Below are 12,390 nucleotides of genomic sequence, written 5' to 3'. Positions count from 1 at the left end.
AAAACTTGCAAAATTATTTACCAAGAAATATAATTCTTATGTACAACTTCAATCCTCATTCCTTAAACAACATACAACTAATCACACCATTCCCCACTTATGGGATTTAAAACGAACAATGAAATTAAACACCTTAATTGAAACTAGCAACCTTCAAAATTGCAACTAAATAACAGTAATTGTACACTTGAAAGCGTTGGAAATCTAAGCGAATATTCCAAATCATTTACACTTATTCGCTCTTGTGATAGTTGAAAAGTTTCCGATCGAGTTCGGATCTTCCCTGAGGCTGCGAGACGATCCCATCCTTTGTTCTGGAGAGAAGAATTCTGATCCAATCGGTGGAAACTCAGATCGGGCCCGGCGGTGATGGGATGATCCCTCATCCACTGAGTCCCACTCCCCGATCAACGGCTTCTTCCTGCTTCCACCGTGGGACCCGTTCGACAGACACCGGTACTGGTTCTTCTCCCTGTTCTTCTTAAAAGCATGTATGACAAACGGTATCAAGCCTTCCATTTCTCCTCTTTGCTTTCCTAAATTTTCCTCTTTTTAGTCTCTCTTAGAAAGGTTACTAATTTGGAGCAGTTATATGTTGGTTTCAAAGTTGGAAACTTTGAATTTTGAAGGAATGTGGAGAGAGATTCATGACATGGTGTATATATAGAGATGACAAGGTGAGGCGCTGCTGCGGCTTGAATAGCATTGTTTATATGAATTAATTTATTTCCTTATTTACTTCATTTTTACACTTTGAAATAGACTTTGTACAGAGAACCCCTTACCGGCAGGGATGTAAAAAAGCTTTCTATTTTTATCAATACAATCATTAACCTTAAAAAAAAATTCCTTATTTGGAGGTAAGAAACCCCCGATTTTTTTATTCAATTATAAATATTACACAAATGTCCTAACATTTTTTTTAGAAGTGTCCAACTGAAAATCAGCAGTTATTTTTTTTTTTTTAAATTCTCAAAACAAATATCATATAATAGAGGATTAATTGGAGAGTAATTTTTTTCATCAATTAACTTTCTAATGATGAATATCAACTTCACAATATATAACCCGATTTTTTTATTTATATCCAAAAAATAAATTAAATTTTAAAAATTAACCGAACCGGCTCCTAAATTTGAAATCTACCCAAACCGGTTAACCGTTAACCGGACCAAATTTCCGGTTAACGGTTAACCGGACCCTTTAAAAGAGTCCGGTTAACGGTTAACCGGATTCGTTGGTTCGCTTAACCGTTAACCGAACCCAAATTTTTTTTTTTTTTTTTTTTTACTTTTTTTACTTTTTTTTAAAACAGAAATTTTTTTTTTTTTTCTATTGAAAATATACATGAAAATTCGTATTTAGATTTATCAAATTTACACCAAAAAATTTTGTAAATCAAATATGAAATTTAAAATTATAGAAAAATACACATATACATAAATAATATACGGTTACCAATTTTTTTTTTTTTTTTACTTTTTTTTAAAACAGAAAATTTTAATTTTTTTTATTTTTCTATTGAAAATATACATGAAAATTCGTATTTAGATTTATCAAATTTACACCAAAAAATTTTGTAAATCAAATATGAAATTTAAAATTATAAAAAAATACACATACACATACACATACACATACATATACATATACATATACATAAATAATATACGGTTACCAATTTTTTTTTTTTTTTTACTTTTTTTACTTTTTCTTAAAACAGAAAATTTTAATTTTTTTTTCTATTGAAAATATACATGAAAATTCGTATTTAGATTTATCAAATTTACACCAAAAAAATTTGTAAATCAAATATGAAATTTAAAATTATAGAAAAATACACATACACATACACATATACATATACATATAAATATACATATACATATTATTTTAAATTTCATATATAATATGTATATGTATATGTATATGTATATGTATATGTATATGTATATGTATATGTATATGTATATGTATATGTATATGTATATGTATATGTATATGTATATGTATATGTATATGTATATGTATATGTATATGTATATGTATATGTATATGTATATGTGTATGTGTATTTTTCTATAATTTTAAATTTCATATTTGATTTACAAATTTTTTTGGTGTAAATTTGATAAATCTAAATACGAATTTTCATGTATATTTTGAATAGAAAAAAAAAAATTAAAAATTTTCTGTTTTAAAAAAAAGTAAAAAAAAAAAAAAAAAAAAAAATTGGGTTCGGTTAACGGTTAAGCGAACCAACGAATCCGGTTAACCGTTAACCGGACCCATGGTTTGGGTCCAATTAACGGTTAACCGGACTCTTTTAAAGGGTCCGGTTAACCGTTAACCGGAAATTTGGTCCGGTTAACCGTTAACCGGAAATTTGGTCCGGTTAACGGTTAACCGGTTTGGGTAGATTTCAAATTGAGGAGCCGGTTCGGTTAATTTTTAAAATTGAATTTATTTTTGGATATAAATAAAAAAATCGGATATATAACTCTAGTTAAATAACATAATAAAATAGAAATATTGTATTAGTTCAAGTAGAAAAAAAGTAAATGATGCTCCTCATTTTTTGTAATATTAATAAACAATTTTAAAATGTTTATTACTGTAAAATTAATTTTTCTAATGAATAATTAATAGACCATATGAGTTTTGAGGACCTAAACGATTTTTTTTTTTTTTGCAATTATGATTCTTCTGATGTCTCAAGGCTTACGCCTGGGACTGCAATTATGATTCTTCTGATGTCTCTTCACGAGCTTTCCGAATTATCATCAAACGTTCAAATCAGAGTTTTCGACGAACACTTATGGTTGTTTAAAGTTTAGAATCGATGTTTTATAAATAAAGGGTAAATTTCACCATAGATCACTAAACTTTGCTATTTGTCACGAATTAGTCACTCAAATTTGATTTGTCTCTTTTGAGTTACTCAACTTTGTTATTTGTCACAATCAAGTCTCTCTATACTTTTCCATCCAAAATACTAACTGAATATTCTCATTTCGTTAGTATTTTGGATGGAATATACTCATTATGTTAATATTTTGGATGAAATAAGTATATTCCATTAATACTTTGGACGGAATGGGAATATTTGGTTAAAATTTTGGATGGATAAGTATAGAGTGACTTGATTGAGACAAATAACAAAGTTGAGTGACTAAAAATGAACAAATCAAATTTGAGTGACCAATTCGTGACAAATAGCAAAATTTAGTGACCTCTAGCGAAATTTATCCATAAATAAAACATCCATGACACACAGATGTTTTATACCATGATTAATCACAGCACAAGTACATCGATATTTTATTACAAAAACATCGATGACGCACCAATATTTTATATCCTGATTAATCCCAGTACAAGTGCATCATTGTTTCAATACAAAAACATCGATGACGCGATGTTGTTTTATACTAAAGTTAATCCCATCACAAATGCATCTTTGTTTCAATGTACAAAAACATCGATACAATGTTTCAATATAAAAATATCAATGTTACTATAATAAAATATGAACATCAAACCTTTTTAAATTTTCAAAAAGAAAAAAAAAAAGAAGACAACCTCTGATTTGAGCGGATTTGTAATTATTTTTTCTCGAGGAACTGACTAAAATATTGCGGCATCCCGATTTTTTTATTTTTATCCAAAATTTAAATTAAATTTCAAAAATTAACCGGTTTGGCTGTCAAATTTTATATCTACCCAAACCGGTTAACCGTTAACCGGACCAAATTTTCGGTTAACGGTTAACCGGACCCTGGGTTCGGTTAACGGTTTAGCGGACCGATGGGTTCGGTTAACGGTTTAGCGGACCGATGGGTTCGGTTAACCGTTTAGCGGACCAAGGGTTCGGTTAACCGTTTAGCGGACCAACACAATGGGTTCGGTTAACGGTTTAGCGGACCAAGGGTTCGGTTAACCGTTTAGCGGACCAAGGGTGCAGTTAACCGAACCCATTGTGTTGGTTAACCGTTTAGCGGACCAAGGGTTCGGTTAACGGTTTAGCGGACCAATGGGTTCGGTTAACGGTTTAGTGAACCCTTGGTCCGCTAAACCGTTAACCGAACCCATTGTGTTGGTCCGCTAAACGGTTAACCGAACCCATTGTGTTGGTCCGCTAAACGGTTAACCGAACCCATTGGTCCGCTAAACCGTTAACCGAACCCAGGGTCCGGTTAACCGTTAACCGGAAATTTGGTCCGGTTAATGGTTAACCGGTTTGGGTAGATTTAAAATTTGACAGCCAAACCGGTTAATTTTTGAAATTTAATTTAAATTTTGGATAAAAATAAAAAAATCGGTAAGAAACCCGTTGGAGAGCGCTGATGATTTGGAAGTTTGAATTTTGAAATGTGATGAGCTAGCGACAAAATTCAAAATTGGCGCATGGTTTTATTTAGTTTGGTGCAGGATTGCAGGAACCTAGAAGAAGCACATGGTTAATTCCTTAACGGACCCAAATTGCACACAGGTGCTGTGCATCGATGGGGTCCATTGATCAAAACTGCCGAAATTTTTAAAAATACCATTTTTTTTAAATTATTAAACCAAAACACCAATTTCGACTGGAAATTATATTTTTCGCATGACCGCTTCCCGAGGAAGCGGGCACTTATTTGGGCCACTTTGGGGGCCAGCGGCCACATTGATTTTGGTTTTTTTTTTTTTTTTTTTTTTTGGAAAACAGAATTTTTTTTGTATTAAAATATTAGAAATGTTGAATATATTTCTTTGAAAATAGATGAAATACAATATAATTTGATTTATTAGAAAGACTGCAACAAATAACCCGGATCAATATTTTTCAGGCCGGATTTTTCGCGGCTGTAAGAAAAATTAATATATTTCTTTATGTGTTATTGGAAAAAAATAAAAATAATTAGATTCTGAGTTATTGATCCCGGTTCAAAAGTCACTTCTAGGTAATCCAGAAAATATTGTGACCTTTATAGTACATTTAATTTATAAAAAGTTGTATCTATTTTTGAAAAAAATCAAAATCTTTAATTTATTTAATTATTGTTTTTCAAAAAGAATTATCAAAATAGATGCAACTTTTTATAAATTAAATGTACTAGAAAGGTCACAATATTTTCTGAATTACCTAGAAGTGACTTTTGAACCGGGATCAATAACTCAGAATCTAATTATTTTTATTTTTTTCCAATAACATATAAAGAAATATATTAATTTTTCTTACAGCCGCGAAAAATCCGATCTGAAAAATATTGATCCGGGTTATTTGTTGCAGTCTTTCTAATAAATCAAATTATATTGTATTTCATCTATTTTCAAAGAAATATATTAAACATTTCTAATATTTTAATACAAAAAAAAATTTCTGTTTTCCAAAAACGAAAAACAGAAAGAAAAAAAAAAAAAAAAAAAAGTCAAAATCAATGTGGCCGCTGGCCCCCAAAGCGGCCCTGCCCGCTGGGCCCAGAAGCGGCCCAAATAAGTGCTCGCTTCCCCTTGCAGCGGCCCGGTTCTAGCTGGCCGCTTCCCCTCGCAACGGCCATGCGAAATTTAATAATTCCAGTCCAATTTGGTGTTTTGGTTTATTAATTTTAATAAAATGGTATTTTTTTAAATTTTGGTCAAAACTGTGTGTGTTAAATTTGCGCTTTACATGAAATTTCACTTAAATTATTGATTTTGAAACAGCGTTGTAAATAACAATATTTGCTAGGAGAAAATACTATTAAATAATTAATTAAAACTAATCAGATAATTAGTTAAAAAATCTTTAATGTACGATTTGATCACCGCTAACGACTAGTCGATTTAATCAGCCATTTTTTACAACACTATTTTGAATATATTTGAACCTCTTCATTTAGGGCATGTTCGGCCGACAAATGGGAATGGGCTTGGACACGAGAATTGAACTGAAAAACGCCGTTCCCGTGGAAAAAAAAAATTCAGTTGAGTTGAACTGAATTTTTTTTTTCCACATGAACAGTGATTCGTCCGAACAGCCCTTAAGGTGTACATGATAAAAATTTGGGAACTGTGTTAATCGTGTGAGAGGTCGTAAAAGTTTGAATAAAAAAATATTTATAAATATCAAATAGTTGACATCTTGTAAGGAATCAATATATCATCCTTGGGAGGAAAAAATGCTCTCAGTTTTTTTGCTTGTTTTTTCTGGCAATTTTAATATGAGTTGTATCATTAGTCTAAAGCTGGAAATTGAAAGTAATGTTAGCATCTTAGGCTTGTTTTTATTTTAAAAAATTATCTCAGACCAATAAGTGCTTAATAAGCAAGGATCAAGCCCTCATCCCCCCGCCAACACACTCACACAAACCCACACACACACTGACACACACACAGAGTATTCCTATTTAACAGTATTAATTCTGGATTAGTTGCCAACAAGGCGGTTTCTCTGCTGGCATCAATGTATGATCAATCAATTAATTAATTAAATTTGAAGCTCCGACATCTTGGAAATAATTTTAGCAAACAATCATTTGGTCATGAAGTTAATTTTTTATAATCAAGAACGTATTGCATGAGCTCGGTATACGTATAAAAATTACAATTTCTTGATTAGAAGAAGGTCAAGAGTCAAGACTGTCCCGCACGGCCCCACCCCCATCACCCACGAGAATTACAACTTCTTGCTTTCAATCCTCATTCCTTAATAAGCGGGTAGGATAATACATATAAAAATTACAATTTCTTAATGAAAAGGCAGGACTTGAAAAAATAGGTTTCAAGTATTTACAACTTCAATTCATCCCTTAGACATCACATATAACAAACAAAGAAACTAAAACACCTTAATTGAAACTAGCAACCTTGAAAATTGCAACTATATAATAGTAATTTTATTACACTTGAAAGCATCAATTCCGAAAAAATCTAAGCGAATATTGCAAATTTATTTACGCTTATTCGCTCTGGTGATAGTGAGAGGTTTCCGATTGAGCTCGGATCTTCCCTGAGGCTGCGAGACGATCCCATCCTTTGTTCCGGAGAGAAGAATTCTGATCCAATCGGAGGAAACTCAGATCGGGCCCGGTGGTGATGTGATGATCCCTCATCCACCGAGTCCCTCTCCCCGATCAATGGCTTCCTGCTTCCACTGTGGGACCCATTTGACAGACGCCGATACTGGCTCTTCTCCCTGTTCTTCTTTAAAGCATGTATGACAAACGGTATGAACCCTTCCATTTCTGATTTCTCCCCTTTGCTTTCCTAAATTTTCCTCTTTTTAGTTTCTCTCTTAGAAAGGTTGCTAGTTTGGAGCAGTTATATGTTGATTTCAAAGTTGAATGTGGAGAGAGAGATTGATTACATGGTGTATATATATAGAGATGACAAGGTGAGGCGCTGGGCTGAGGCGGCTTAAATAGTAATTTGTTCATTTATGGAATTTTTTTTTTTTTTTAGAGCCATGCCGAAGCTGCACAGGCAGCACAGCATTTATGGATTATTTTATTTCCTTATTTGGGGGTAAGAAACCCGTTGGCGAATGGCGAGCGCTGATGATTCTAAAAGGAGCACATGGTTAATTTCTTAACGGACCCAAATTGCACACAGTTACAGTGCATTGATGAGCCCATTGATCAAAACCGTATTAAATTTGTGCATTATATTTGACTGCACTCGAATCATTGGTTTTGAATATGTTTGAATCAGGCAAGATTGTACGTAGAGTGAAAAAAACGTCCTACGTGCCGTATCGTGACTAACATGCTGTGATTTTGGTTTTGTGCTGTGCTGTGCTGTAATTATGTTAATTTTTCATATACCGTGTCATACTGCGATTAAAATGTCAAAGGATGGTCACGGCATGCGAATGATCACGCCGTGTACAAATGTATCGTGACCAAACGTAACTCGTGTGACAATTTGATCATAATTTAAATTAGTTTATTCAAGATTTATTATTTGATCAAAGATATAATGGTCCTAATCACATATGACTCGCATGACCACGTGCCGTGCCGTGACTAAAAATTTTGCATAACTTGTCATGTCGTGCCAATTTTTTTTAAAATAGTCACAGCACATGAATGATCACAGTACGGAACACGCGAGTCACAACACGTAACCGACACGCGTACAATGCCGTTCTATATCCTAATCGTGACGAGACCGGCTCTCCGGTGCTATTTTGTCCACTCTTTTGTATGAGAGGCAAAGGGTAAGATCATCTTCAAGTGTGCAGATCCAGGAAATAGTGTAATTGAACCTCCGGGCCTCGTAGGACTCCTATGTGTGTGTGTCTGTGTGCGCGTCTCCCTCTTGATTTTAAGTACTTTAAGCGCATTTGATAGTGGATAAATTTTGAAAATTATGTTCTTAATTTGCGTGAGATGTCGTAAAAAAACCGAATAAAAAGTTATTTATAAATATTAAATGAGGAGGGTTCAAATGCCTCTATGTTTTTGTGCCTCCATCTCTCTCCATTATTTTCAAAGTTCAAACAGTCGATCCGAACCGCTCAATCTAACCTCCATACTAAAATATGTTTGGAGACCAAATTTTATATTTTTAGGAATTTTTTTACTATTTTTTTAGATAGGTACAAAATCAGTAAATCTGAACCATCTAAAAACAGTATTTTTGTATCTATCTAAAAAAATAGTAAAAAAATTCCTAAAAATATAAGATTTGGTCTCCAAACATATTTTAGTATGGAGATTAGGTTGAGCGGTTCGGATCAACTGTTTGAACTTTGAAAATGATGGAGAGAGATGGAGGCATGATGGAGGCACAAAAACATGGAGGCATTTGAACCCTCCTCATATTAAATAGTTGATCTCTAATTTTATTAACAGTTTTTTAGAACATCTTGTAGGGAATTAGTATATCCTTAGGTGGAAAAAAAATTGTGCTCAGTTCTTTTATTTGTTTCTGCTGGCAATTTTAATATGAGATGTACTTGTGCCATTAGTCTAAACTAAAGCTGGAAATTAAAAATAATGTTAGCATCTTAAGGTAGTTTTTATTTTAAAAAGTTATCTCAACCAATAAATACTTGAGCAAAAGAATAAGTATTTTTTCACGTATTGCACAGTGGAATCTATAATTTTATGGCTAATATTTACTTAATTCGGTATCATATTCAATCCGGTGTCTATTGAAAATGTAGGAATTCCTTTTAAAATTCGTACTAGGTTAAAAAAACGGTCCGAACATGCTAATTTTAAAAGATTTCCTTTAAGGTAGCGGAGAGTTGAGTGGAAAAAACGTGTTGTGTCGTGACTAAGACGCCGTGACTTTGACTTCGTGTCGTGCCGTGATCAAGTGAACAGTGACCCGTGTCATGCTGTGACCAAAATGTTAAGGAGTGGTCACAGCACGCGAATGGTCACGGTACGCGAGTCACGTCGTGACTCCCGTGCCGTGTCCAAACGTAACTGGTCACGTTTCTCATGTTTAACTATTTTTTCATAATTTAAGTTAGTTTATTCAATATTCACTATTTGATTAAGACCTAACGGTCCTAATAACACGTGACTCGCGTGATTACGAGCCGTGACCAAAATGTCAAGGGATGGTTACGGTACGCGACAAGCGAGTCACGGCACGGAACAGTAACACGTGCCGTGCCATTCTGTGATAGAGCCAACTCCACCGTACCATTTTTCCTACACTAGCAGAGAGGATATGAATTCTAAGCAAAGACTAAGCCCTCCTGCCCCTAACACACTCACACAAACACACACTTAAAAGCAGAGGCAGACATTCAAGTAATGGAGATTAATGAACATACAAGGATAAAATGTTACAAGAACTCAAGTTATATATATTGTACAATATTTTAAGTTTTTTTTTAAAAAGAATAGGAGTCAAGCATATAATATTTTTATAAAAAAGTATAGAATTCAATTTATGATGTCTATAAAATATATAAAAAAATTATATAGTAATTATTAGTTTTTAAAAAAGTATAAAGATCAATTAACCTCCATTTACCGCATATCTCTGTGCTTTTCCAACCACATAGTATTTCCTATTCTAAACAATATTATTAATTTTGGATTTGTTGCGAACAAGGCGGGTTCTCTGCTGGCATCAATGTGTCAATTAATTAATTAAATTTGAAGCTATGACATCTTGAAAATAATTTTAGCAAACAATCATTTGGTCATGAAGTTAACTTTTTATAATCAAGAACGTACTACATAAGCTTGGTATACGTATAAAAATTACAGATTCTTGAGTAGATTTAGAAGGTCAGAGTCTCCCAGCTCGGGTATTGTGGTCGTACCGTATCGTGTTTCGACGTATTGTATTTTAGCTTGTCCGGAATGAGATTGTGCCAAACAGAACCGGAAAAAAACATAGTATGTTTAACGGCACGGTATAGTTTAATCCGACGTGACGTGCTGGTTTTTTTTTTGAGAAAAGGTTTTTGTCCACAGCTTTCTGTCCACCATTTGTTCACAAGCATTATCCACTCCCAGTTTAACTAAATTTGCTCCCCACCGTTAAACCACGGCTCTCATGCCTATTTAAAACTCTCTTCTTCCCCGATCGTTTATTTTCATTTTTTGAATCGATGAGATCGAGTCTCTCATCTATGCCGCTCCCTCCGCCACTGTTCTTCCCTTCGCGTCAGACTCCTCCGCCACTGTTCTTCCCGCCCGCTCTCTACACTGTCCAGTCAGATCATCATCGTCAGATCTCACATCTCCGTTGAGATCTCACATCTACCTCATGTGGCTTCACGTACATGAACGAGACCGTGTGGACAGCCATGGCTGGTGCGGTGGTGCTCGATGCTGACTGCAACAAGTGGAACAACAACCAGCAACAGCTCTGCTACAGTTGTGACTCGTGCAAAGCAGGTGTGCTCGCCAGCATCAAGCACAGCTGGCGCAAGGTCTCTATTATCAACATTGTTGTGCTCATTATTCTTGTCATTGTCTACGTGGCGAGTTGTGCTGCATACAGGAATGCAAAGAGGATCGACAATGACAACCCTTTCGGCATGGCCCGCATGACCAAGTCCCAGCCAATCAATCAAGTACTGGTTCGATTTTGGCTCGCTACTCCGAACAGTGAATGCATTGTTTCAAGCTTTGGTAAGATATATTGTACATTTCTGATTCATTTTTTCCTTTGCAATGTCGATTTTAATTGAGATTGCTGACTCGATCTCATTTTTTATACATGATCGCAATGGAACCTTCAATCATGGAGCGTGATCGAATAGAAGTTGTTTTTTTTGAAGAGCACGGCAAAATTCAAATCTAGTAAGTTATTTCTGTTGAATTTGTTATTTTCGTTGTATGCAGTAACAGATCTAGCATTTCAAATGAAATCTGGAGGAAATAGATGATAGAGAGGCGATATGGAGTATTGATCTGTTAATTTTACTGTATTGTCCCGTTAATTTTACAGTATTCATCCTGTCATTTTACAGTATTCATCTTGTGAAAATCTGGAGGAAATAGATGATAGAGAGGCGATATGGAGTATTAATCTGTTAATTTTACAGTATTGCCTTGTTAATTTTACAGTATTCATCTTGTCATTTTATACTATTCATCTTGTGGAAATCTGAAAGAAAGAAATGATTTGTTAATTTTACAGTATTTATCTTGTAATTTTACAGTATTCATTTTGTAATTTTACAGTATTCATCTTGTGAAAATCTGAAGGAAAGAGATGATAGAGAGGCTTCTTACTCATCCGAACGATGAACACAAGAGGTTTCTAATGTAAAAGTTATTTGTCCATAGTTTTTTTGTTGCTATTATGCTATTCTGAATGGTGCGGTGAATATTTTTATCTTGTGTTGAACAGATGTTGTTTGTGGTGAACATATGTTGTTTTGTGATGAACAGATTTTTTGTGTGATGATAGATGTATGTATAGATTTAGCAATTTTAGAATATACATGGTATTATTTTATGGTTTATATTTTGAAATTTTACAGTATACATGATTCTTTGTAGGTTGTAGTTTAAACTGAAATGTAGCATTTGTTACATTTTTATCTTACAGTATAGATGGTATTATTTTATGGTTTAGTTTTAGAAATTTTACAGTATACAAGATTCAATTGAAAATTTACAATATTATGTGAAAATTTTACAGTATACAAGATTCAATTGAAAATTTACAGTATTATTTGAAAATTTTACAGTATACAAGATTCAATTTTACAGTATATATTTTATAGTATACAAGATATAATTGAAAATTCTACTGTATACAATATTCAATTTTACAGTTCTGCTGATTCAATTTTATAATATACAAGATTCAATTGTAAATTTTACTGTGTAGAAGATTCAATTTTACAGTATACAAGATTCAATTGTACAGTATACAAGATTCAGTTGAAAATTTTACTATATACAAGATTCAATTTTACAGTATACAAGATTCAATTTTACA

General features: G+C 33.4%; 1 long non-coding RNA gene across 1 annotated transcript; it reads right to left on the bottom strand.

Annotated features, from left to right (window-relative positions):
- LOC144551216 (uncharacterized) lies at positions 1-7,248 on the bottom strand. The gene is made up of 2 exons (XR_013510778.1): positions 6,828-7,248; positions 1-151 (listed from the first exon to the last, which is right to left on the bottom strand). It is a non-coding gene; the product is annotated as an uncharacterized LOC144551216 (long non-coding RNA).
- Between the last annotated feature and the right edge of the window lie 5,142 nt (positions 7,249-12,390).

Source organism: Carex rostrata, chromosome 3 (genome assembly GCF_964058835.1).
Source record: "Carex rostrata chromosome 3, lpCarRost1.2, whole genome shotgun sequence".
Taxonomy (NCBI): domain Eukaryota; kingdom Viridiplantae; phylum Streptophyta; class Magnoliopsida; order Poales; family Cyperaceae; genus Carex; species Carex rostrata.
Note: the sequence above shows the minus strand (reverse complement) of the source record. Positions and strands in the feature narration are given on the sequence as shown.